A 14,606-nucleotide genomic window follows, 5' to 3' on the forward strand; every position below is an offset into this window, starting at 1 on the left:
TACGGTTAGCGTCAGGACAACTAGGGTTAGCGACAGGACAAGTAGGGTTAGCGTCAGGACAAGTAGTGTTAGCGTCAGGACAAGTAGGGTTAGCGTCAGGACAACTAGGGTTAGCGTCAGGACAACTAGGGTTAGCGTCAGGACAACTAGGGTTAGAGTCAGGACAACTAGGGTTAGCGTCAGGACAAGTAGGGTTAGCGTCAGGACAAGTAGGGTTAGCGTCAGGACAAGTAGGGTTAGCGTCAGGACAACTAGGGTTAGCGTCAGGACAACTAGTGTTAGCGTCAGGACAAGTAGGGTTAGCGTCAGGACAAGTAGGGTTAGCGTAAGGACAAGTAGGGTTAGCGTCAGGACAAGTAGGGTTAGCGTCAGGACAACTAGGGTTAGCGTCAGGACAACTAGGGTTAGCGTCAGGACAACTAGGGTTAGAGTCAGGACAACTAGGGTTAGCGTCAGGACAAGTAGGGTTAGCGTCAGGACAACTAGGGTTAGCGTCAGGACAACTAGGGTTAGCGTCAGGACAAGTAGGGTTAGCATCAGGACAAGTAGGGTTAGCGTCAGGACAACTAGGGTTATCGTCAGAACAACTAGGGTTAGCGTCAGGACTACTAGGGTTAGCGTCAGGACAACTAGGGTTAGAGTCAGGACAACTAGTGTTAGCGTCAGGACAACTAGGGTTAGCGTCAGGACAACTAGGGTTAAAGTCAGGACAACTAGGGTTAGCGTCAGGACAACTAGGGTTAGCGACAGGACAACTAGGGTTACGTCAGGACAACTAGGGTTAGCATCAGGACAACTAGGGTTAGTGTCAGGACAACTAGGGTTAGCGTCAGGACAACTAGGCTTAGCGTCAAGACAACTAGGGTTAGCGTCAGGACAACTAGGTTTAGCGTCATTACAACTAGGGTTAGCATCAGGACAACTAGGGTTAGCGTCAGGACAACTAGGGTTAGCGTCAGGACAACTAGGTTTAGCGTCAGGACAACTAGGGTTAGCGTCAGGACAACTAGGGTTAGCGTCAGGACAACTAGGTTTAGCGTCATTACAACTAGGGTTAGCATCAGGACAACTAGGGTTAGCTTCAGGACAACTAGGGTTAGCGTCAGGACAACTACGGTTAGCGTCAGGACAACTAGGGTTAGCGACAGGACAAGTAGGGTTAGCGTCAGGACAAGTAGTGTTAGCGTCAGGACAAGTAGGGTTAGCGTCAGTACAACTAGGGTTAGCGTCAGGACAACTAGGGTTAGCGTCAGGACAACTAGGGTTAGAGTCAGGACAACTAGGGTTAGCGTCAGGACAAGTAGGGTTAGCGTCAGGACAAGTAGGGTTAGCGTCAGGACAAGTAGGGTTAGCGTCAGGACAACTAGGGTTAGCGTCAGGACAACTAGTGTTAGCGTCAGGACAAGTAGGGTTAGCGTCAGGACAAGTAGCGTTAGCGTCAGGACAAGTAGGGTTAGCGTCAGGACAACTAGGGTTAGCATCAGGACAACTAGGGTTAGCGTTAGGACAGCTAGGGTTAGCGTCAGGACAACTAGGGTTAGCGTCAGGACAACTAGGGTTAGCGTCAGGACAAGTAGGGTTAGCGTCAGGACAACTAGGGTTAGCGTCAGGACAACTAGGGTTAGCGTCAGGACAACTAGGGTTAGCGTCAGGACAAGTAGGGTTAGCGTCAGGACAACTAGGGTTAGCGTCAGGACAAGTAGGGTTAGTGTCAGGACAACTAGGGTTAGCGTCAGGACAACTAGGGTTAGCGTCAGTACAAGTAGGGTTAGCGTCAGGACAACTAGGGTTAGCGTCAGGACAAGTAGGTTTAGCGTCAGGACAACTAGGGTTAGCGTCAGGACAACTAGGGTTAGCGTCAGGACAAGTAGGGTTAGCGTCAGGACAACTAGGGTTAAAGTCAGGACAACTAGGGTTAGCGTCAGGACAACTAGGGTTAGCATCAGGACAACTAGGGTTAGCGTCAGGACAACTAGGGTTAGCGTCAGGACAACTAGGGTTACCGTCAGGACAACTAAGGGTTAGCGTCAGGACAACTAGGGTTAGCGTCAGGACAACTAGGGTTAGCGTCAGTACAAGTAGGGTTAGCGTCAGGACAACTAGGGTTAGCGTCAGGACAATTAGGGTTAGCGTCAGGACAACTAGGGTTAGCGTCAGGACAACTAGGGTTAGCGTCAGGACAACTAGGGTTAAAGTCAGGACAACTAGGGTTAGCGTCAGGACAACTAGGGTTAGCGTCAGGACAACTAGGGTTAGCGTTAGGACAACTAGGGTTAGCGTCAGGACAACTAGGGTTAGCGTCAGGACAACTACGGTTAAAGTCAGGACAACTAGGGTTAGCGTCTGGACAACTAGGGTTAGCGTCAGGACAACTAGGGTTAGCGTCAGGACAACTAGGGTTAGAGTCAGGACAACTAGGGTTAGCGTCAGGACAACTAGGGTTAGCGTCAGGACAAGTAGGGTTAGCGTCAGGACAAGTAGGGTTAGCGTCAGGACAACTAGGGTTAGCGTCAGGACAAGTAGGGTTAGCATCAGGACAAGTAGGGTTAGCGTCAGGACAACTAGGGTTATCGTCAGAACAACTAGGGTTAGCGTCAGGACTACTAGGATTAGCGTCAGGACAACTAGGGTTAGCGTCAGGACAACTAGGGTTAGCGTCAGGACAACTAGGGTTACTGTCAGGACAACTAGGGTTAGCGTCAGGACAACTAGGGTAAGCGTCAGGACAAGTAGGGTTAGCGTCAGGACAACTAGGGTTAGCGTCAGGACAAGTAGGGTTAGCGTCAGGACAACTAGGGTTAGCGTCAGGACAACTAGGGTTAGCGTCAGGACAACTAGGGTTAAAGTCAGGACAACTAGGTTTAGCGTCATTACAACTAGGGTTAGCATCAGGACAACTAGGGTTAGCGTCAGGACAACTAGGGTTAGCGTCAGGACAACTAGGGTTAGCGTCAGGACAAGTAGGGTTAGCGTAAGGACAAGTAGGGTTAGCGTCAGGACAAGTAGGGTTAGCGTCAGGACAACTAGGGTTAGCGTCTGGACAACTAGGGTTAGCGTCAGGACAACTAGGGTTAGCGTCAGGACAACTAGGGTTAGCGTCAGGACAACTAGGGTTAGCGTCAGGACAAGTAGGGTTAGCGTCAGGACAAGTAGGGTTAGCGTCAGGACAACTAGGGTTATCGTCAGAACAACTAGGGTTAGCGTCAGGACTACTAGGGTTAGCGTCAGGACAACTAGGGTTAGCGTCAGGACAACTAGGGTTAGCGTCAGGACAACTAGGGTTAGCGTCAGGACAACTACGGTTAAAGTCAGGACAACTAGGGTTAGCGTCAGGACAACTAGGGTTAGCGTCAGGACAACTAGGGTTAGCGTCAGGACAACTAGGGTTAGAGTCAGGACAACTAGGGTTAGCGTCAGGACAACTAGGGTTAGCATCAGGACAACTAGGGTTAGCGTCAGGACAAGTAGGGTTAGCGTCAGGACAAGTAGGGTTAGCGTCAGGACAAGTAGGGTTAGCGTCAGGACAACTAGGGTTAGCGTCAGGACAACTAGTGTTAGCGTCAGGACAAGTAGGGTTAGCGTCAGGACAAGTAGCGTTAGCGTCAGGACAAGTAGGGTTAGCGTCAGGACAACTAGGGCTAGCGTCAGGACAACTAGGGTTAGCGTCAGGACAGCTAGGGTTAGCGTTAGGACAGCTAGGGTTAGCGTCAGGACAACTAGGGTTAGCGTCAGGACAAGTAGGGTTAGCGTCAGGACAAGTAGGGTTAGCGTCAGGACAAGTAGGTTTAGCGTCAGGACAACTAGGGTTAGCGTCAGGACAACTAGGGTTAGCGTCAGGACAACTAGGGTTAGAGTCAGGACAACTAGGGTTAGCGTCAGGACAAGTAGGGTTAGCGTCAGGACAACTAGGGTTAGCGTCAGGACAACTAGGGTTAGCGTCAGGACAAGTAGGGTTAGCATCAGGACAAGTAGGGTTAGCGTCAGGACAACTAGGGTTATCGTCAGAACAACTAGGGTTAGCGTCAGGACTACTAGGGTTAGCGTCAGGACAACTAGGGTTAGAGTCAGGACAACTAGTGTTAGCGTCAGGACAACTAGGGTTAGCGTCAGGACAACTAGGGTTAAAGTCAGGACAACTAGGGTTAGCGTCAGGACAACTAGGGTTAGCGACAGGACAACTAGGGTTACGTCAGGACAACTAGGGTTAGCATCAGGACAACTAGGGTTAGCGTCAGGACAACTAGGGTTAGCGTCAGGACAACTAGGGTTAGCGTCAAGACAACTAGGGTTAGCGTCAGGACAACTAGGTTTAGCGTCATTACAACTAGGGTTAGCATCAGGACAACTAGGGTTAGCGTCAGGACAACTAGGGTTAGCGTCAGGACAACTAGGTTTAGCGTCAGGACAACTAGGGTTAGCGTCAGGACAACTAGGGTTAGCGTCAGGACAACTAGGTTTAGCGTCATTACAACTAGGGTTAGCATCAGGACAACTAGGGTTAGCTTCAGGACAACTAGGGTTAGCGTCAGGACAACTACGGTTAGCGTCAGGACAACTAGGGTTAGCGACAGGACAAGTAGGGTTAGCGTCAGGACAAGTAGTGTTAGCGTCAGGACAAGTAGGGTTAGCGTCAGGACAACTAGGGTTAGCGTCAGGACAACTAGGGTTAGCGTCAGGACAACTAGGGTTAGAGTCAGGACAACTAGGGTTAGCGTCAGGACAAGTAGGGTTAGCGTCAGGACAAGTAGGGTTAGCGTCAGGACAAGTAGGGTTAGCGTCAGGACAACTAGGGTTAGCGTCAGGACAACTAGTGTTAGCGTCAGGACAAGTAGGGTTAGCGTCAGGACAAGTAGCGTTAGCGTCAGGACAAGTAGGGTTAGCGTCAGGACAACTAGGGTTAGCGTCAGGACAACTAGGGTTAGCGTTAGGACAGCTAGGGTTAGCGTCAGGACAACTAGGGTTAGCGTCAGGACAACTAGGGTTAGCGTCAGGACAAGTAGGGTTAGCGTCAGGACAACTAGGGTTAGCGTCAGGACAACTATGGTTAGCGTCAGGACAACTAGGGTTAGCGTCAGGACAAGTAGGGTTAGCGTCAGGACAACTAGGGTTAGCGTCAGGACAAGTAGGGTTAGTGTCAGGACAACTAGGGTTAGCGTCAGGACAACTAGGGTTAGCGTCAGTACAAGTAGGGTTAGCGTCAGGACAACTAGGGTTAGCGTCAGGACAAGTAGGTTTAGCGTCAGGACAACTAGGGTTAGCGTCAGGACAACTAGGGTTAGCGTCAGGACAAGTAGGGTTAGCGTCAGGACAACTAGGGTTAAAGTCAGGACAACTAGGGTTAGCGTCAGGACAACTAGGGTTAGCATCAGGACAACTAGGGTTAGCGTCAGGACAACTAGGGTTAGCGTCAGGACAACTAGGGTTACCGTCAGGACAACTAAGGGTTAGCGTCAGGACAACTAGGGTTAGCGTCAGGACAACTAGGGTTAGCGTCAGTACAAGTAGGGTTAGCGTCAGGACAACTAGGGTTAGCGTCAGGACAATTAGGGTTAGCGTCAGGACAACTAGGGTTAGCGTCAGGACAACTAGGGTTAGCGTCAGGACAACTAGGGTTAAAGTCAGGACAACTAGGGTTAGCGTCAGGACAACTAGGGTTAGCGTCAGGACAACTAGGGTTAGCGTCAGGACAACTAGGGTTACTGTCAGGACAACTAGGGTTATTGTCAGGACAACTAGGTTTAGCGTCAGGACAACTAGGGTTTGCGTCAGGACAACTAGGTTTAGCGTCATTACAACTAGGGTTAGCATCAGGACAACTAGGGTTAGCATCAGGACAACTAGGGTTAGCGTCAGGACAACTAGGGTTAGCGTCAGGACAACTAGGGTTAGCGTCAGGACAAGTAGTGTTAGCGTAAGGACAAGTAGGGTTAGCGTCAGGACAAGTAGGGTTAGCGTCAGGACAACTAGGGTTAGCGTCTGGACAACTAGGGTTAGCGTCAGGACAACTAGGTTTAGAGTCAGGACAACTAGGGTAAGCGTCAGGACAACTAGGGTTAGCGTCAGGACAAGTAGGGTTAGCGTCAGGACAACTAGGGTTAGCGTCAGGACAACTAGGGTTAGCGTCAGGACAAGTAGGGTTAGCGTCAGGACAAGTAGGGTTAGCGTCAGGACAACTAGGGTTATCGTCAGAACAACTAGGGTTAGCGTCAGGACTACTAGGGTTAGCGTCAGGACAACTAGGGTTAGCGTCAGGACAACTAGGGTTAGCGTCAGGACAACTAGGGTTAGCGTCAGGACAACTACAGTTAAAGTCAGGACAACTAGGGTTAGCGTCAGGACAACTGGGGTTAGCGTCAGGACAACTAGGGTTAGAGTCAGGACAACTAGGGTTAGCGTCAGGACAACTAGGGTTAGCATCAGGACAACTAGGGTTAGCGTCAGGACAACTAGGGTTAGCGTCAGGACAAGTAGGGTTAGCGTCAGGACAAGTAGGGTTAGCGTCAGGACAACTAGGGTTAGCGTCAGGACAACTAGTGTTAGCGTCAGGACAAGTAGGGTTAGCGTCAGGACAAGTAGGGTTAGCGTCAGGACAACTAGGGTTAGCGTCAGGACAACTAGGGTTAGCGTCAGGACAACTAGTGTTAGCGTCAGGACAAGTAGGGTTAGCGTCAGGACAAGTAGGGTTAGCGTCAGGACAACTAGGGCTAGCGTCAGGACAACTAGGGTTAGCGTCAGGACAACTAGGGTTAGCGTTAGGACAGCTAGGGTTAGCGTCAGGACAACTAGGGTTAGCGTCAGGACAACTAGGGTTAGCGTCAGGTCAAGTAGGGTTAGCGTCAGGACAAGTAGGGTTAGCGTCAGGACAAGTAGGTTTAGCGTCAGGACAACTAGGGTTAGCGTCAGGACAACTAGGGTTAGCGTCAGGACAACTAGGGTTAGCGTCAGGACAAGTAGGGTTAGCGTAAGGACAACTAGGGTTAGCGTCAAGACAACTAGGGTTAGCGTCAGGACAACTAGGGTTAGCGTCAGGACAAGTAGGGTTAGCGTCAGGACAACTAGGGTTAGCGTCAGGACAACTAGGGTTACCGTCAGGACAACTAGGGTTAGCGTCAGGACAACTAGGGTTAGCGTCAGGACAAGTAGGGTTAGCGTCAGGACAACTAGGGTTAGCGTCAGGACAATTAGGGTTAGCGTCAGGACAACTAGGGTTAGCGTCAGGACAACTAGGGTTAGCGTCAGGACAACTAGGGTTAAAGTCAGGACAACTAGGGTTAGCGTCAGGACAACTAGGGTTAGCGTCAGGACAACTAGGGTTAGCGTCAGGACAACTAGGGTTAGCGTCAGGACAACTAGGGTTACTGTCAGGACAACTAGGGTTAGCGTCAGGACAACTAGGGTTAGCGTCAGGACAACTAGGGTTAGCATCAGGACAACTAGGGTTAGCGTCAGGACAACTAGGTTTAGCATCATTACAACTAGGGTTAGCATCAGGACAACTAGGGTTAGCGTCAGGACAACTAGGGTTAGCGTCAGGACAACTAGGGTTAGCGTCAGGACAACTAGGGTTAGCGTCAGGACAACTAGGGTTAGCGTCAGGACAACTAGGGTTAGCGTCAGGACAAGTAGGGTTAGCGTAAGGACAAGTAGGGTTAGCGTCAGGACAAGTAGGGTTAGCGTCAGGACAACTAGGGTTAGCGTCTGGACAACTAGGGTTAGCGTCAGGACAACTAGGTTTAGAGTCAGGACAACTAGGGTTAGCGTCAGGACAACTAGGGTTAGCGTCAGGACAAGTAGGGTTAGCGTCAGGAAAAGTAGGGTTAGCGTCAGGACAACTAGGGTTAGCGGCAGGACAACTAGGGTTAGCGTCAGGAAAAGTAGCGTTAGCGTCAGGACAAGTAGGGTTAGCGTCAGGACAACAAGGGTTATCGTCAGAACAACTAGGGTTAGCGTCAGGACTACTAGGGTTAGCGTCAGGACAACTAGGGTTAGCGTCAGGACAACTAGGGTTAAAGTCAGGACAACTAGGGTTAGCGTCAGGACAACTAGGGTTAGCGTCAGGACAACTAGGGTTAGCGTCAGGACAACTAGGGTTAGAGTCAGGACAACAAGGGTTAGCGTCAGGACAACTAGGGTTAGCGTCAGGACAACTAGGGTTAGCGTCAGGACAAGTAGGGTTAGCGTCAGGACAAGTAGGGTTAGCGTCAGGACAACTAGGGTTAGCGTCAGGACAACTAGTGTTAGCGTCAGGACAAGTAGCGTTAGCGTCAGGACAAGTAGGGTTAGTGTCAGGACAACTAGGGCTAGCGTCACGACAACTAGGGTTAGCGTCAGGACAACTAGGGTTAGCGTTAGGACAGCTAGGGTTAGCGTCAGGACAACTAGGGTTAGCGTCAGGACAAGTAGGGTTAGCGTCAGGACAAGTAGGGTTAGCGTCAGGACAAGTAGGGTTAGCGTCAGGACAACTAGGGTTAGCGTCAGGACAACTAGGTTTAGCGTCAGGACAACTAGGGTTAGCGTCAGGACAACTAGGGTTAGCGTCAGGACAAGTAGGGTTAGCGTCAGGACAACTAGGGTTAGCGTCAGTACAAGTAGGGTTAGCGTCAGGACAACTAGGGTTAGCGTCAGGACAAGTAGGTTTAGCATCAGGACAACTAGGGTTAGCGTCAGGACAACTAGGGTTAGCGTCAGGACAACTAGGGTTAGCGTCAGGACAAGTAGGGTTAGCGTCAGGAATACTAGGGTTAGCGTCAGGACAACTAGGGTTAGCGTCAGGACAACTAGGGTTAGCGTCAGGACAACTAGGGTTAAAGTCAGGACAACTAGGGTTAGCGTCAGGACAACTAGGGTTAGCATCAGGACAACTAGGGTTAGCGTCAGGACAACTAGGGTTAGCGTCAGGACAACTAGGGTTACCGTCAGGACAACTAGGGTTAGCGTCAGGACAACTAGGGTTAGCGTCAGGACAACTAGGGTTAAAGTCAGGACAACTAGGGTTAGCGTCAGGACAACTAGGGTTAGCGTCAGGACAACTAGGGTTAGCGTCAGGACAACTAGGGTTACTGTCAGGACAACTAGGGTTAGTGTCAGGACAACTAGGTTTAGCGTCAGGACAACTAGGGTTTGCGTCAGGACAACTAGGTTTAGCGTCATTACAACTAGGGTTAGCATCAGGACAACTAGGGTTAGCATCAGGACAACTAGGGTTAGCGTCAGGACAACTAGGGTTAGCGTCAGGACAACTAGGGTTAGCGTCAGGACAAGTAGGGTTAGCGTAAGGACAAGTAGGGTTAGCGTCAGGACAAGTAGGGTTAGCGTCAGGACAACTAGGGTTAGCGTCTGGACAACTAGGGTTAGCGTCAGGACAACTAGGGTTAGAGTCAGGACAACTAGGGTAAGCGTCAGGACAACTAGGGTTAGCGTCAGGACAAGTAGGGTTAGCGTCAGGACAAGTAGGGTTAGCGTCAGGACAACTAGGGTTAGCGTCAGGACAACTAGGGTTAGCGTCAGGACAAGTAGGGTTAGCGTCAGGACAAGTAGGGTTAGCGTCAGGACAACTAGGGTTATCGTCAGAACAACTAGGGTTAGCGTCAGGACTACTAGGGTTAGCGTCAGGACAACTAGGGTTAGCGTCAGGACAACTAGGGTTAGCGTCAGGACAACTAGGGTTATCGTCAGAACAACTAGGGTTAGCGTCAGGACTACTAGGGTTAGCGTAAGGACAAGTAGGGTTAGCGTCAGGACAAGTAGGGTTAGCGTCAGGACAACTAGGGTTAGCGTCTGGACAACTAGGGTTAGCGTCAGGACAACTAGGGTTAGAGTCAGGACAACTAGGGTAAGCGTCAGGACAACTAGGGTTAGCGTCAGGACAAGTAGGGTTAGCGTCAGGACAAGTAGGGTTAGCGTCAGGACAACTACGGTTAGCGTCAGGACAACTAGGGTTAGCGTCAGGACAAGTAGGGTTAGCGTCAGGACAAGTAGGGTTAGCGTCAGGACAACTAGGGTTATCGTCAGAACAACTAGGGTTAGCGTCAGGACTACTAGGGTTAGCGTCAGGACAACTAGGGTTAGCGTCAGGACAACTAGGGTTAGCGTCAGGACAACTACGGTTAAAGTCAGGACAACTAGGGTTAGCGTCAGGACAACTGGGGTTAGCGTCAGGACAACTAGGGTTAGAGTCAGGACAACTAGGGTTAGCGTCAGGACAACTAGGGTTAGCATCAGGACAACTAGGGTTAGCGTCAGGACAAGTAGGGTTAGCGTCAGGACAAGTAGGGTTAGCGTCAGGACAAGTAGGGTTAGCGTCAGGACAACTAGGGTTAGCGTCAGGACAACTAGTGTTAGCGTCAGGACAAGTAGGGTTAGCGTCAGGACAAGTAGGGTTAGCGTCAGGACAAGTAGGGTTAGCGTCAGGACAACTAGGGTTAGCGTCAGGACAACTAGTGTTAGCGTCAGGACAAGTAGGGTTAGCGATAGGACAAGTAGGGTTAGCGTCAGGACAACTAGGGCTAGCGTCAGGACAACTAGGGTTAGCGTCAGGACAACTAGGGTTAGCGTTAGGACAGCTAGGGTTAGCGTCAGGACAACTAGGGTTAGCGTCAGGACAACTAGGGTTAGCGTCAGGTCAAGTAGGGTTAGCGTCAGGACAACTAGGGTTAGCGTCAGGACAACTAGGGTTAGCATCAGGACAACTAGGGTTAGCGTCAGGACAACTAGGTTTAGCATCATTACAACTAGGGTTAGCATCAGGACAACTAGGGTTAGCGTCAGGACAACTAGGGTTAGCGTCAGGACAACTAGGGTTAGCGTCAGGACAACTAGGGTTAGCGTCAGGACAACTAGGGTTAGCGTCAGGACAAGTAGGGTTAGCGTAAGGACAAGTAGGGTTAGCGTCAGGACAAGTAGGGTTAGCGTCAGGACAACTAGGGTTAGCGTCTGGACAACTAGGGTTAGCGTCAGGACAACTAGGTTTAGAGTCAGGACAACTAGGGTTAGCGTCAGGACAACTAGGGTTAGCGTCAGGACAAGTAGGGTTAGCGTCAGGAAAAGTAGGGTTAGCGTCAGGACAACTAGGGTTAGCGGCAGGACAACTAGGGTTAGCGTCAGGAAAAGTAGCGTTAGCGTCAGGACAAGTAGGGTTAGCGTCAGGACAACTAGGGTTATCGTCAGAACAACTAGGGTTAGCGTCAGGACTACTAGGGTTAGCGTCAGGACAACTAGGGTTAGCGTCAGGACAACTAGGGTTAAAGTCAGGACAACTAGGGTTAGCGTCAGGACAACTAGGGTTAGCGTCAGGACAACTAGGGTTAGAGTCAGGACAACAAGGGTTAGCGTCAGGACAACTAGGGTTAGCGTCAGGACAACTAGGGTTAGCGTCAGGACAAGTAGGGTTAGCGTCAGGACAAGTAGGGTTAGCGTCAGGACAACTAGGGTTAGCGTCAGGACAACTAGTGTTAGCGTCAGGACAAGTAGCGTTAGCGTCAGGACAAGTAGGGTTAGTGTCAGGACAACTAGGGCTAGCGTCACGACAACTAGGGTTAGCGTCAGGACAACTAGGGTTAGCGTTAGGACAGCTAGGGTTAGCGTCAGGACAACTAGGGTTAGCGTCAGGACAACTAGGGTTAGCGTCAGGACAACTAGGGTTAGCGTCAGGACAAGTAGGGTTAGCGTCAGGACAAGTAGGGTTAGCGTCAGGACAACTAGGGTTAGCGTCAGGACAACTGGGTTTAGCGTCAGGACAACTAGGGTTAGCGTCAGGACAACTAGGGTTAGCGTCAGGACAAGTAGGGTTAGCGTCAGGACAACTAGGGTTAGCGTCAGTACAAGTAGGGTTAGCGTCAGGACAACTAGGGTTAGCGTCAGGACAAGTAGGTTTAGCATCAGGACAACTAGGGTTAGCGTCAGGACAACTAGGGTTAGCGTCAGGACAACTAGGGTTAGCGTCAGGACAAGTAGGGTTAGCGTCAGGAATACTAGGGTTAGCGTCAGGACAACTAGGGTTAGCGTCAGGACAACTAGGGTTAGCGTCAGGACAACTAGGGTTAAAGTCAGGACAACTAGGGTTAGCGTCAGGACAACTAGGGTTAGCATCAGGACAACTAGGGTTAGCGTCAGGACAACTAGGGTTAGCGTCAGGACAACTAGGGTTACCGTCAGGACAACTAGGGTTAGCGTCAGGACAACTAGGGTTAGCGTCAGGACAACTAGGGTTAAAGTCAGGACAACTAGGGTTAGCGTCAGGACAACTAGGGTTAGCGTCAGGACAACTAGGGTTAGCGTCAGGACAACTAGGGTTACTGTCAGGACAACTAGGGTTAGTGTCAGGACAACTAGGTTTAGCGTCAGGACAACTAGGGTTTGCGTCAGGACAACTAGGTTTAGCGTCATTACAACTAGGGTTAGCATCAGGACAACTAGGGTTAGCATCAGGACAACTAGGGTTAGCGTCAGGACAACTAGGGTTAGCGTCAGGACAACTAGGGTTAGCGTCAGGACAAGTAGGGTTAGCGTAAGGACAAGTAGGGTTAGCGTCAGGACAAGTAGGGTTAGCGTCAGGACAACTAGGGTTAGCGTCTGGACAACTAGGGTTAGCGTCAGGACAACTAGGGTTAGAGTCAGGACAACTAGGGTAAGCGTCAGGACAACTAGGGTTAGCGTCAGGACAAGTAGGGTTAGCGTCAGGACAAGTAGGGTTAGCGTCAGGACAACTAGGGTTAGCGTCAGGACAACTAGGGTTAGCGTCAGGACAAGTAGGGTTAGCGTCAGGACAAGTAGGGTTAGCGTCAGGACAACTAGGGTTATCGTCAGAACAACTAGGGTTAGCGTCAGGACTACTAGGGTTAGCGTCAGGACAACTAGGGTTAGCGTCAGGACAACTAGGGTTAGCGTCAGGACAACTAGGGTTATCGTCAGAACAACTAGGGTTAGCGTCAGGACTACTAGGGTTAGCGTAAGGACAAGTAGGGTTAGCGTCAGGACAAGTAGGGTTAGCGTCAGGACAACTAGGGTTAGCGTCTGGACAACTAGGGTTAGCGTCAGGACAACTAGGGTTAGAGTCAGGACAACTAGGGTAAGCGTCAGGACAACTAGGGTTAGCGTCAGGACAAGTAGGGTTAGCGTCAGGACAAGTAGGGTTAGCGTCAGGACAACTAGGGTTAGCGTCAGGACAACTAGGGTTAGCGTCAGGACAAGTAGGGTTAGCGTCAGGACAAGTAGGGTTAGCGTCAGGACAACTAGGGTTATCGTCAGAACAACTAGGGTTAGCGTCAGGACTACTAGGGTTAGCGTCAGGACAACTAGGGTTAGCGTCAGGACAACTAGGGTTAGCGTCAGGACAACTACGGTTAAAGTCAGGACAACTAGGGTTAGCGTCAGGACAACTGGGGTTAGCGTCAGGACAACTAGGGTTAGAGTCAGGACAACTAGGGTTAGCGTCAGGACAACTAGGGTTAGCATCAGGACAACTAGGGTTAGCGTCAGGACAAGTAGGGTTAGCGTCAGGACAAGTAGGGTTAGCGTCAGGACAAGTAGGGTTAGCGTCAGGACAACTAGGGTTAGCGTCAGGACAACTAGTGTTAGCGTCAGGACAAGTAGGGTTAGCGTCAGGACAAGTAGGGTTAGCGTCAGGACAAGTAGGGTTAGCGTCAGGACAACTAGGGTTAGCGTCAGGACAACTAGTGTTAGCGTCAGGACAAGTAGGGTTAGCGATAGGACAAGTAGGGTTAGCGTCAGGACAACTAGGGCTAGCGTCAGGACAACTAGGGTTAGCGTCAGGACAACTAGGGTTAGCGTTAGGACAGCTAGGGTTAGCGTCAGGACAACTAGGGTTAGCGTCAGGACAACTAGGGTTAGCGTCAGGACAACTAGGGTTAGCGTCAGGACAAGTAGGGTTAGCGTCAGGACAAGTAGGGTTAGCGTCAGGACAACTAGGGTTAGCGTTAGGACAACTAGGTTTAGCGTCAGGACAACTAGGGTTAGCGTCAGGACAACTAGGGTTAGCGTCAGGACAAGTAGGGTTAGCGTCAGGACAACTAGGGTTAGCGTCAGTACAAGTAGGGTTAGCGTCAGGACAACTAGGGTTAGCGTCAGGACAAGTAGGTTTAGCATCAGGACAACTAGGGTTAGCGTCAGGACAACTAGGGTTAGCGTCAGGACAACTAGGGTTAGCGTCAGGACAAGTAGGGTTAGCGTCAGGAATACTAGGGTTAGCGTCAGGACAACTAGGGTTAGCGTCAGGACAACTAGGGTTAGCGTCAGGACAACTAGGGTTAAAGTCAGGACAACTAGGGTTAGCGTCAGGACAACTAGGGTTAGCATCAGGACAACTAGGGTTAGCGTCAGGACAACTAGGGTTAGCGTCAGGACAACTAGGGTTACCGTCAGGACAACTAGGGTTAGCGTCAGGACAACTAGGGTTAGCGTCAGGACAACTAGGGTTAAAGTCAGGACAACTAGGGTTAGCGTCAGGACAACTAGGGTTAGCGTCAGGACAACTAGGGTTAGCGTCAGGACAACTAGGGTTACTGTCAGGACAACTAGGGTTAGTGTCAGGACAACTAGGTTTAGCGTCAGGACAACTAGGGTTTGCGTCAGGACAACTAGGTTTAGCG

Source organism: Phyllobates terribilis, unplaced genomic scaffold (genome assembly GCF_046119375.1).
Source record: "Phyllobates terribilis strain yellow unplaced genomic scaffold, ASM4611937v1 Scaffold_388__1_contigs__length_1821495, whole genome shotgun sequence".
In the NCBI taxonomy this organism is placed as follows: domain Eukaryota; kingdom Metazoa; phylum Chordata; class Amphibia; order Anura; family Dendrobatidae; genus Phyllobates; species Phyllobates terribilis.